This window comes from Brassica napus, chromosome C9, assembly GCF_020379485.1.
Source record: "Brassica napus cultivar Da-Ae chromosome C9, Da-Ae, whole genome shotgun sequence".
Taxonomy (NCBI): domain Eukaryota; kingdom Viridiplantae; phylum Streptophyta; class Magnoliopsida; order Brassicales; family Brassicaceae; genus Brassica; species Brassica napus.
The window spans coordinates 28,884,450-28,896,895 of record NC_063452.1 but is presented as its reverse complement, the minus strand read 5'-3'; the positions used below and the strand labels follow the sequence as shown (position 1 = coordinate 28,896,895).

The 12,446-nt window shown below is 35.3% G+C and overlaps 1 long non-coding RNA gene and 1 other non-coding gene across 14 annotated transcripts; one reads left to right on the top strand and one right to left on the bottom strand.

The window, feature by feature from the left end:
- The first annotated feature begins 1,522 nt into the window (after positions 1–1,522).
- On the top strand, positions 1,523–1,629 carry LOC125593523. Its single transcript, XR_007329427.1, has one exon. It is a non-coding gene; the product is annotated as a small nucleolar RNA R71 (small nucleolar RNA).
- Positions 1,630–8,651: 7,022 nt separating this feature from the next.
- Positions 8,652–11,252, bottom strand: LOC106446278. Of its 13 annotated transcripts, none has more exons than XR_007328532.1 (7): positions 10,291–11,252; positions 10,052–10,182; positions 9,687–9,764; positions 9,526–9,609; positions 9,169–9,434; positions 8,995–9,069; positions 8,652–8,917 (listed from the first exon to the last, which is right to left on the bottom strand). It is a non-coding gene; the product is annotated as an uncharacterized LOC106446278 (long non-coding RNA). The 13 variants fall into 13 exon arrangements; XR_007328528.1 differs by having other exon boundaries at positions 8,652–8,882; XR_007328530.1 differs by having other exon boundaries at positions 8,995–9,434.
- Positions 11,253–12,446: the final 1,194 nt, after the last annotated feature.

The following is a 12,446-nucleotide window of genomic DNA, read 5'->3' as shown; positions in this document are numbered from 1 at the left end:
AGGGATCTCATATTTTCCAACCATAACGGGGAGGTCCTCCAAGATACCCACCGGGTACTTCACTGAACGATCAGCCAATACCAGAGACAGTCTACACTTCTTGTACTGAGTGAAACCAAGCTTCTTAGCAACAGATAAAGGCATCAAGCTGACACTAGCTCCCAAATCGCAGAGACATCTATCAAATACCATAGGTCCAAGAGCACAAGGTAATGTGAAGCATCCTGGATCTTCTAGCTTCTTTGGAACAACAAGCCTCTGGATGATGGCACTGCACTCATGAGTGAGAATCATCATGCCCTCCATCTCCTTCTTCTTTGCAGCTACAACATCTTTCAGGAACTTACTATATTGAGGAATTAGCATGAAAGCATCAATGATGGGCATTGTGACTTGAACTTCACTCATTTGCTTCTCAAATAGAGCTTTGTACTTCTCTAGCAGCTGCCTCTTGAATCTACCAGGGAATGGTAGTTTGGGTTCATAAGGAGGAGGAACAAAAGAATTCTCACTTGCTGGAGCAACAACTTCACCATCTTTCACTGTTTTCTTCTCTTCCCCAACCTTTCCTTTACCTTTCGCTTCCACAATCTTCTCCAAGATTTCATCATTGATTTTCTCATCAACAATCACCACTTCATCATCTATGTTGATGGCAACCCCCTCACCTTGTTTCTCAGCATCCTTGGTGAGAGCTTTCTGAGGTAACTCCTTACCACTCCTGAGGGTGATAGCTTTCATGGTCTCCTTGGGGTTTTGCTCAGATTTTCCAGGTAAAGAACATTGTTGGCGATTTTGTTGAGTGTTCATGGCAGCAAACTGGTTCTCCAAGGTTCTGAACTTGTTGTTGAGCTCATTGTAGCTTCCATCAATCTTTGCGTGAAGGTTTTTCAACTCATAGCCAACATGCTTCTCACTTCTTGTCTGAGACTCCAAGATTTTTTTTAGTAGGGCATCAGTGCTGCTGACTGGAGGAGTAGAGGTAGAAGTAGTAGGTTGTTGTTGGGCGGGTTGTTGTCCTTTGTTGTTGAAACCGGGAGGAGGGCTGCCTTGCTGGTTGTTCCGAGGCTGATAACCACTCTGTTGGTTGTTGGGGTAAGATCTATGTTGGTAGTTGTTGTACTGAAAGTTTGGCTCTTTCTTGTACCAACTACCATTGTTGTTGATGAAGCACAGCTCTTCTTGCCCTTCCAAACCATCAACTTCCTGGGCAACAGGTGTGGCTTCTTTGTTTGGGTTACTAACAAAGTGCAGCTGCTCCTGGGTGGCCTTATCAGCAATGAGAATGTCAATCTTATCCTGGAGAGCCTTTAACTCCCTCCTTGTCTGCTTGTCATCCGTTCGACTGCCTCTATCGTGGTCTCCACTGTAGACTGCATCACTCTTTACCATATTGTCAACCAGCTCTTCTGCATCTTCCTCAGTTCTCCCCAAGAAGAACCCATTGCTAGTTGTATCCAGTCTGGCCCTGTACTTAGGCAGATCACCACGGTAGAATGTGCTCAGCAAGCTCTCCTTAGAGAAACCATGGTGTGGGCATTAAGCTTGGTAGCCCTTGAATCTCTCCCAGGCTTCACTGAAACCTTCCAAGCCTTTCTGTTGAAAACTAGAGATCTCATTTCTCAGCTTAGCAGTTCTTGAAGTAGAGAAGAACTTCTCCAAGAAAGCTTTCTTGCAGTCATCCCAAGTGGTGATTGAGTCACTTGGTAGAGACTTCTCCCACTGTCGTGCCTTATCCCCCAGAGAGAAAGGGAATAACTTCAGCTTTAAGGCATCCTCAGACACACCATTGGTTCTTGACAACCCACAGTAGCTGTCGAACCTGTCCAAGTGATCAAATGGGTCCTCTAGAGCCAAGCCATGATACTTGTTGTTCTCGATCACGTTGAGGAGTCCTGATTTGATCTCAAAGTTGTTGGCCGCTACAGCTGGTGCTCGGATTCCCAATCTATGACCATGAATGTTGGGGCGGTCATAAGTGCCAATGGGTCGAGCTGCTCGCTGTTGGTTTTGAGGTATGTCTCCCATATCAGTATCCAATCTCTGCAAGTGAGACTGTTGCTCTTCTTCTCTTCTCTTTCTAGCACACTCTCTCTCTAAAGCTCTGATGTCTGCGGCTCTTGGAACTAGGTTTGATGGACCCCTGCTCCTCAAGTTCATACACCTGTAAATTAAAGGGAGGTGAAGAAGGAGAATCAGTAACTAAAGAAAATAAAAATGACTTAGTCTCAAGCAAATGACTAAATCTCAATGTTCAAATCTACTTAGAATTTGGCAACGGCGCCAATTTGATACAACGGCACCTAAGACAAATGTTGTAGTATAAATGATTGTCGAACCAATTCTAAGGGATTTCAAGCACTGAGAATGCAGGTACTTACTTAATCTAAGTGCAGCCGATGATTTTAAAGGTTTTCTAAACTAATGATTATTACTAATGCAGTTTCAGAATAATAAAAACGGTAAATGAGTTGACTTTCTTAACTAGGGAAATGAGAACTCATGGGCATAGGAATTAGACCTTGGGTGATCAAGTTTCGAACGAAGGATGGCAAACGAACAATCAAACTATCAACCTTAAGCTTAGACACGATTCTAAACAAACTCTATGTCTAGATGAATGTTCATTTACTAACACATTTCAAACAAAAAATGTCTTCGGTTGAATAATATGGAAGCAATCATTACTAATAGGTCTAAGGCTATCTTAGCACTTCTAACAATAAATGTCTTTGGCAAAATATGCTAAAAGCTTAGAAGACTTGTTTCAGGCATTTCATCGAACACCTTTTGGGTGGGAAATGCCTAAAGATCAACTTTTGAGAAGCAAACTCAGAAGATGCATTATGATTACTCTACTAGCAAGATTTTGGAATGATCTACTCTAAAACATCCTAGCTCTAACCTAATCACCCTTAATCTTCCTAACCCATGAATTCAAATGGTGATTACTCACTACTCTTCATGATTCCTCTTAAACCCAGTTTGGATTTCAGATTAATCATACAGAGGGATACAACAACGAATTGGAAAACACCGAATTGCAATAACTAGATGAACAAAGATGATTCAAGAGATGAACTTTCCAAAGGTTTTTTCTTAGAACAAAGATAATATGTCTGGTGGCTGCCAAAAGTACTTAAAACATAGGTTTTCAGAAGTAAAAACATGCATAATGAAATGACCAAAAGGCCCTTGAGTAGAAATGAATTCGAGCAAACAGAAGGCGCGCAGCGACCTCCAATAGTCGTTCCGGGAGGTCGCTCCAGGCTTCGGGAGCGACCTGGAGGGGTCGCTGCGAGACGTCGCTCTGGGTCGCTCTTCGCGAGCGACCTCGCTGTGTCGCTCCGGTCACGTCGCTCCGGGTGATGGAGACGCGAGCAACCTCGCTGTGTCGCTCCAGGCTGCCTCGCTCCGGGTGATGGAGACACGAGCGACCTCGCTGTGTCGCTCCGGTCAAGTCGCTCTGAAAGGGTGCCACAGCGACTTCACGGTGTCGCTCCGGTGAGGTCGCTCCCATGCACTGCTCGTCCAATAATCACCTTTATCACCTCTTTTGAGCTCCAAATGCACCCAAATGTCTCCAAGAACTCCATATGGTACTCCAATACCTGATAGGGACTCATGTATGCAAAATGCAACCTAAACATGGCTAAATCCTTGTCTATATGATCAAAATGCACATGGGTGAATGGATAAGACAATGGAAATATGCAAGATATCAATTTCGTATAACTTAGACTAAATTTTGATCTGCGTTTTCAAACTGTGGAATTATATTTGTTAACAAATTTATTAACCCGTACGTCTCTGTTCACTAAAATGTTTAGTCATGCGCGTTCCATTTTTGCTTCGATTCCAGTTTGTTTCTTTTTCCTTTTTGGTTTGTTTCCAGTTCAGTTATACTTTTCGGTTTTATGGTTCAAAAGATATAAGTACTATTCGGTTAATTGATTAAAGTTTGGTTAATTTAGTTTTCGGTTTGGTTTAGATAACAATGTTAAGAACCCGATAAAATTTTGAGTTCAATTTGGTTTTGGTTTGGTTTCTGTTTTCGGATAATTTTAAATAATTTGGGTAAAAATCATATTTTTGAAATTTTAGATAAAATATCTGGTAACTTTGATAAATTTAAATATTTTAGATAAAACATATTCATGAGATTTTTTTCTTCGAGAATTAGGATAATTTTATTGTGGTAAAGGTTAGAGACTCTCATATGTCTGGAGAAGTATTTTGGTAGAAAATTTTTGATCAAATGCCTAATCAAATCTACTGAAAATGGGAGACCAACTTTTGTCTGGACGGAAAAGTGGATCATGGATGATACTCCGAGAAGACCAGTAAACAAGCAACATTCTTGTGATATCAACTTAAAGGTTTTGACTCTGATAGGAACTGATGGAATTGGAATATCGTATCTTCTTAATGAGCTTTTTTCGGAAAATGATGAGTGGAGGATGGTTTGCATGACGTTGGGGACACATCAGACAGAGAAATCTGGGCCTTTACCACAAATTGTGCTTTCCTTGTTAAGAGTGATTGTTGTCTTGCGACGAAAGTCGCTAGGATGTCAAGTCAGGTTGTGAGCGCACAGGATCAGGCTGGTTTGGATCTCAAGAGGAAGATTTGGAAGATTTAAACTGTTCCTAAGATAAAGTTTGATTTCAGCTAGGAGGCTGAGATGAGAAATCCTTGGGAGAAGCACTGTTGGAAGCAAATCAGTGACACTAGCTCAAATTACCCTAGAGCTTAGCTTTACTCTCTCGAATAAAATGTTCAGCCGTAGTATTTAGTGATCGAATCAACAGGGAGCATGGACACACAATAAATCAAACTAAATATAAGATGAAACTAGGCAAGAATATAATAAGCAGTTAAATAATAAATAAAACAGAAAATAAAATAGATGTGATTGTAAACAGATAAGACTTAAGCTAAACTTTCAGGTTTAGGTAATCCAAATTGTAATATAAATGCTAAGAACATCTGATAATCAAAACTAGAACTCGAATGCAAATATAAGATCTCCATCTCTGACTGTGAGTCTACATATTTGAATATGTACCATATTTTCATATGAGATACAGAACGAGTATCGATCAATACACCTATAGGGTGTCGATTGATACTCTTCCTAACATGCTTTAATGGTCGAAACAATAAGTTAACTAATCGGCAATAGACCAGCGTGTCATTGCGCCTAATAACTAGCTCAACAGGATTATATTCAGATATGAGCATATTCTCGCAGTTGTCAACTCCTAAGATCAAGATTCTAGCTACTGCAGAATACATGCAATAAGATCTATAACTCTGTGAAGGATTTCAATTAATCACCTTAGCAGTTCTAAATCAATAATTCATCATTACCATATCAAACCCTAAGTCTAACAATGATTTCTACTTAGACATAATCAAGCAAAACACAGAGATAAACTGAATGAATAGCAGCTATATATGATGAATTGTATAAAATTATTTTAAATTCTTCTTGTAAAAAATTGGTAATATAAAAAAAATTGTCAGTGCATCACTTAAAAACAATTAGTTTTGCAAAAAGTATTTTAAAATTTGATTGCTGAATTCATTTGAAGAGTAGAACTAAAATTTTATAAGCTTTCTACAGCAATATAAAAAACAAAATGTGTTAGTGCAAGTATTTTAGATACACTAAAAAAATCATATGGGTCAGTATGTATAAACACTTATTGATTAATGTATACAATTAGATTATATAAATGATCTCATTAAATAAAGAAAAAGTAGATATACCTGGATACATAAAATCAATGAAAAATAACCGAACAAGGAAGAAAAGTAGTGGGCAAGTAAGATATTTGATATGCGGGCAAAAACTATTTTACTTTATAATACTAGGGTCGGCCCGCCCTACCGGCGGGATATACTTTATTTGTAATCTAGGTTATTAATTTTTGTATGATTTTGTAGTTTGTGTTTTAGGTTTGCATTTGCAAGAGATGTTTATGATAATAATTTTTGTCTTTTAAAAAGTTATTGGTAAAGAAAGATTATATGTGATAAGATATATTTTGTTTGTTTACAATAGTTATTTTTATATTAAAGAGTTGTGTCGTTGATATGATGTGAAGACTTCAAATGGTCTTCGTATTGTTTCCTTTTACAAAAGTTTGATCCCATATTTGATACGTTATTTGTGGCTCGTAATATTTGGGTTCGAAAGATTGGGTTGTCGGTACTTTTTATGTATTTTATAAGAGTATTTACTTTTTATGCTGAAATCATAGTCTTTTGACATGCTATTGGAGTGGAAGTGGTGATTATTTGAAGTTGCATTTCTTATTAAAAAGTAAAATGTCATATTGAACGAAAAGAAGGTAGTAATGCAAAGCTGATTAAAGTAAAAAAGACTGAAACTGGAAAGTGTGAAAACTGAGTAGTGTTCGATGCGTGTAGTCACCGTAAAACCAACTCAAATTTTTTTTTTCCATTTGCTCATAGTAATAACAATCACTGTATCGATTTTCCAGATTATTGAGATGCCACTTTCTTGGTGGCATTGTAAAGATCATATTAGTTCTATAACATTTCTTTTTCAATATAGAGATGTCGCATAAGGAAAGTTTGATCTATCTTAGCATTTGTCAGCTCCATACATGTGGGTTAGCTGTTCATGGTGATCCACAAATTTCATGCATTCTTCATGCTCTCATGCTTAGCAGAAGTATGGCATAGAGATATTTACCTTTATCACAGTTTTTTTTTGCCAATATACGAAAATGTTTTAGCCTTGTTGCGGTTTTGATTTAGTGTTAAAATTGTTTGTTTTTTCCTAATATTAATTCTTGTATAGATTAAGTAAAGATTTTCTTATTTAATCTCATACACTGACTTTTATAGTCATTCATCTAAACTGAACAGTTTTGGGAGATTTTAAATTCTCTATGTTACAATTATAATAAAAAGCAAAGAAAAACACACTGGTTTAATACTTAATCGTATGTTAAAGAGAATCCTCGATAGCAGTCCTCTGTAGAAGCTATAAAAACTATTTTATATGAATTTACATTAAATTTATGAAACATTTTAAAAACAATGTAGATTAAAAATGATATTATAAACAAATAAATAATGAATATAATTATGAGATCGCATTGTTATTTTTAATAATCATTTGACAGTAATCTTCAGCACTCTCTATTTTTCAGAGTAAAGAATTTATATCTTCATTACATGTAAATAATTTGATTTTTATTAAGTTGGTTTGCATAATTTGGTTGTTGTTTTTAGCTGTAAGATTTGGTTGTAACAACTGTCAGTGGTGTATTGTTATTTTGTTTTGGTTGTTATTCATGAATCATGATTAGTTTGAATAACTTCTTCTTATGCTTATATTCCTTGTGCACAGTTTGGTGCTTGCTATTGATTTTTGGAATGTATGTGGCGTGTTTTGGATTCGGTTTTGTTTTACAGGTAGATGTCATGTATACACTCAGATGTGTGATTAAGCAACATGACAGGTTTTTGAGTCAATGACAATACTGTATATGATCCACTACAGTGACATGGTTAAAATATGTTAGTAAAGCTTAGGTGATAATACAAATTGGATGAGAAAACAGTCTCTGCAATTACTGCGAGAATACATTACCTAAGTAACCCAAACTACCCCAATTGCATTGTCATCATTACATCTTGAACATGTAAAAGATTATGTAGTTTATATATATATATTAGAATGTTGATCAAATTCGCATGTGCATACTAAGGAAAATAGTGGAGAGGGATCATACTTGAAAAGTTTGTGAACTTTAAAAAATAACCTTGTACTTGAACTTGTTGAGAATGAATTCTAATCCTGTGAGAGGACATCATTTTCGGGAGAACTTCTCCAAGTTTTTAAAAAAATAAAAAAATAATTAATTAATTAAAATTTGATATGGTAAAATCTGTATTGTGAACACGTGTAGATCAGTCTCTCAAACAGCCTTCATAATAGTTGAACATAGGTGCAAAAATTAGGCTTTTTAACAAAAAATAATAATAATTAAGCTTTAAGCAGCTCTTTTTCTTTTATTTTTTTATGTTGTTTATCCAAACCTTTAAAATGTAGTGGAAAATTTTTGTAATAAGTAGTAGAATTATTGTAACGAAAAAAAGAAAAAAGCAAACCAATCAAGTCTTGGATCATGGAAAAAAAAGAGTCTAGGATCATGGATTTTGATTGCTTAAGTTGCAATTCCAGTTAAGTTTTCTTTCCCTACAGGCCAACCTTCTGTTTCTCTGAGTCATCGTCTTTAAAACTTTGCCTCTTCTCCAAATTTTAATTTAAGATTTTCACAGTTTGAGTTGTATTTTGTTCTTTCTGTCTCTGCAACTCAATCACATGTTTTGGTGATACATCTTTTACATTATGTGTCTGCCTTTAAGCTGTGCATTTTATAATGTAATTATATTACAAAAAATCAAATCTATATTGCAGGATTTGAAATAATTAGAACTTAAAATTTGTTTTCTAAATTATATTCTCTTTTCCTTTGATCATGGGTTTTTCATTATCTGGTTATTAGAGAATCTGTATGATTCATTTTACATCATCAGGACGGACAACTTGTTATCTGACTGTGATGATGATGGACGACATAATCATGAGGTTTAGTCATTGAGGATCACGTCACATAACTTTTGCTTCCATGCGATCCATTTATATCGTCTTATACTCTACACTCTATACAATTTAACATGAGGGACATCAGCTATCATGCTTAAATTTGACAAATGAGTTCAACTTCTATCAGATTTTAGAAAAATACACATATTCCGAAAACATAAAATACATGAAATACAACTGGCATTGAGACATTCATATTTACCCTCTAATTCCAGCTCTTCCACATTCCCTAGAAATTCAAGTAAAGAAGACAATCGATTGAATCTACACATCATCACTTTCAAAATAAATACAACTGCACAATAGTGTAAAAATATTAGAAGGATTGGAAGAAGACTGACTCTGTTCTCGGACGGCCAAGTCTCAAATCACATAAGAGGTGATAGACTAATAAATATACAGACTAACAGCAAAAACTGAAAAAAATGACCATATACGAACTCAAATCAGTAAGAAGCTAAAAGTTAACACAATCACCAGAATCTAAGTCATCATAAATTGCAAAATAATGAAACCTCCACTTGCGTGCTTTCTTTTTGGTTGCTTAGACAGATTTTGTCAAGATCCCAAAAACTGAGTAAAACAACCTTTTGGGGCTGACAAAGAATAAACTCATGATCAGCCTCTTATACCATTCCTAAGAGAACATGGGGGCTTAAGTAAATAATAGTGAAAATAATAAATAAATAATCTGAATAAACAACAGAGAGAAAGAAACTTAACTCACTAATAGAGCAGTGTGATGGAAGAGATTGGTGAGGATGAGACATGGGTACTCCCTCTTCGTAACAGACAACACAATGTCACCAAAAGATTTTAAGTTTTTTTTATACAAATCTGTGATCTCTATAATATCTAATAGATCCACTTACACTTAGATTTACGTGTTTGTCAGTGTAAAGGAGACCTGAAGTTGGCATGCAATATATTGTCCGTCAGCTCTTGTATCCGATTAACTGGAAAACAAAATGAAGTGGTTATACGATATGCAATGTGTGAGATAATAATGGTTTTAGTCGCTGGGAACACATACTCTTGTCACCAATCACCACATGAGAACTTCTATTTGCCATTACCATCGATGTATCCATTCTTAACCCTCATCTCCCTCCTATTACAATAATAATCACATGTTAAATCAAAATCTATTTAGTTCAAACAATTTTGCATCTTATGTGTGAAATGAATATAGCTATTCAATGATGGTCGACTTAGATTTGCATCTATGGACTGAAACACAGATTGATCATCAAAACTTGTGAACATCATTACTTGATTAGTTTCTTTTCTTTTTCGAACCTGACATCACTCTCTTATAGAACTTATTTGAACATGAGGAGATTGTGGTGTCATTTAAAATAAAAATAAAAAAGCGAATAACAAAAGAAAAAGAAGCACCTATCTCTTCTCTGGTGATGTTGTATGAGTAAACTCTGGGAAATGGGAATGGTTTGCAAGTGCTTTCATTTGAGAACTAATTTTCCTTTTCTGTAGATATTGTGGCCTCCTATAGTCAACAAAAAAAAGGACTGCAAGCAAGATTAATTTGATGGGTGGACGATGAAATATATTATAAGCATACGATGTCAAATCTGTCTCAAAATCAAGCTTGAAAGAAACATGAAGAATGATCGAACCTGGATTTGTTTAGGAATGGGAAATCCGCTAAAACATGAAGAGTCGCTGAAGATGACATTTTTCAAAAGGTGTGACGTACACAACATTTTTCTTTGTCGTTGGCAATGAACAAATGTGATGAAAGGACCTTCTGTTTTCCACACCCACATAGAGAAAGTCAAAGAAAAAAGTGAATTAATGCAAAAACACCTTCCAAGCTTTTGAATCTCTTAAGCATCTCGTGAAACGTCATTAGACTAACCACATCATAACCACAACCAAAAAAAGAGAGAGAGAGAGATTACGACCGCAACTGATCTGACGAAAGAAATTATAATCTCACCCGTCACGGGCCTAAGATGTGTTCAAGGAGAAGAATCTAACATATATTTATACTGAACCTACGCCGCCTCTCAGATCGTGGAGAACGAATCAATGAAAGTAAAGACGAAGACATAAATCAGACCGTTTAAGGTCGTGCGTGGGAAGAAGCTTAAACTTCAGTGCCTCGCCACCGCACGGAGGGGAGCGACGGACCTCGGTTATTCGCCTCAGACGTTCTAGGGTTAGAGGCGACATCAATCTATCCGGGCTGGATCTATTTCCCCATTACAAAGCTCAATCGCACAACACGCAGACGAAGCCCATGATACCATCATGTTAGTGATACGATGCGTTTAGAATAATTGACACATGTCAGCTTCTGGAGAAGCGGTTTTCTGACGTGGCAGATGAGGTGTCGCAAGAAGGAGTGAATAAACATGTTTTTATAATAATAGATAGATAGATGTGCATCGTCCACTGGTTTCAGTCCTACCTTGCTCTTGGAGGACCCATCGTGCTTAAGTGATCGCATTCTCAATGAGGTTCCATTCATAGGATCTTAAACTTTTCTTTAAGGCTAAGCTCTATGTTGGTTTTTCATTTGTTACTGTTTCTATTTATTTACGAACTTGGACTTAATTATATAAACCCAAAAATTAGGATTTTTGAACTTAATCCATTTGAACTTTAATTGTTTTGGGCTTAAGCATATTTGGATTTTGGATTTAGACCCGTCCGAAAACCTGAAACTTATACTTTAATTTATTTAATTATTTAGCATTGTTGCTCATGTTTTAAACAAATATAAAATTGATGTTCATGTCTTAAACAAATGATAACTACAGTGGTGTCAAAGTCTAGATTTACTATTAGTGCCCATGCCTTTAAAAAAATATTGAAGTCGTCTTCTAACAGGACATATTGAAACACTAATTTGTACACACATAATTGGTTAGAATGATTTACGATCTAGGTAATTCATTAATACTTATAAAACTTTTATTTTTATTAATATCTATGTCAAAAATTTTATGTTTTATATTTTATATGTAGCTCTTGATGACGATAAGAATGTGGAGATCATGAAAAAAATTATGATCTTAATCCTATATTTTTTGTTGATTAGAGTTGAATTTTTTTTGTTTTATTTATATTCGTTATTATTGTTTACTTGGTGTATTATATAAGAATTTATTTTAGTTTTAGAAGACATAAGGATGATTTTAATTTATTTAATTTTAATTATCTTTTAAAAAGCTCAAAAGCCCTATATTCTTTCTAGGGCCAGACCGGCCTTTGAAATCTAGGTTCAAAAATTTTGACGCCAGACTCAAATAACAATGGCTTTGTCGGTTTTGGACTGGAGTCGGATCGAAATTTGTCAACCCGATTGACATCCCTAATACTTTTGTTTAGACGTTAAAGAACCTAATCTGAATAAACAAAATTAGTGACGAATTTTTTTTTTAACTTTTTCTTTTAGTAATCGTAGTTCTGTTTACGTTACTCTTTGAGAATCTTTTGAAGAAACTGCTTCAACAGAGGTATTGACTTCTGTTACGACCAATTTAGCCAGATTATGTCTAAACAGTTTTAGTTGTCCTTTTAGTTAAACACAAAATTAATTAATTTTAGTTTGGGGAATTTTCATGTTTACCACCTTCTTGTTACTATTATTCATGTTTACCATTATTAAAGAGACATTTTAAAAAACACATTATTCGTTAGGTGGCAAAAAAATTTTATACTCTTGTTCCCTATATATATAATAAATAATTATTTAAATAAATAATAAAAAAATTATGCTTTCAAATTATGCTTTTTTAATTCGAACTTTTTATAAATAAAATTC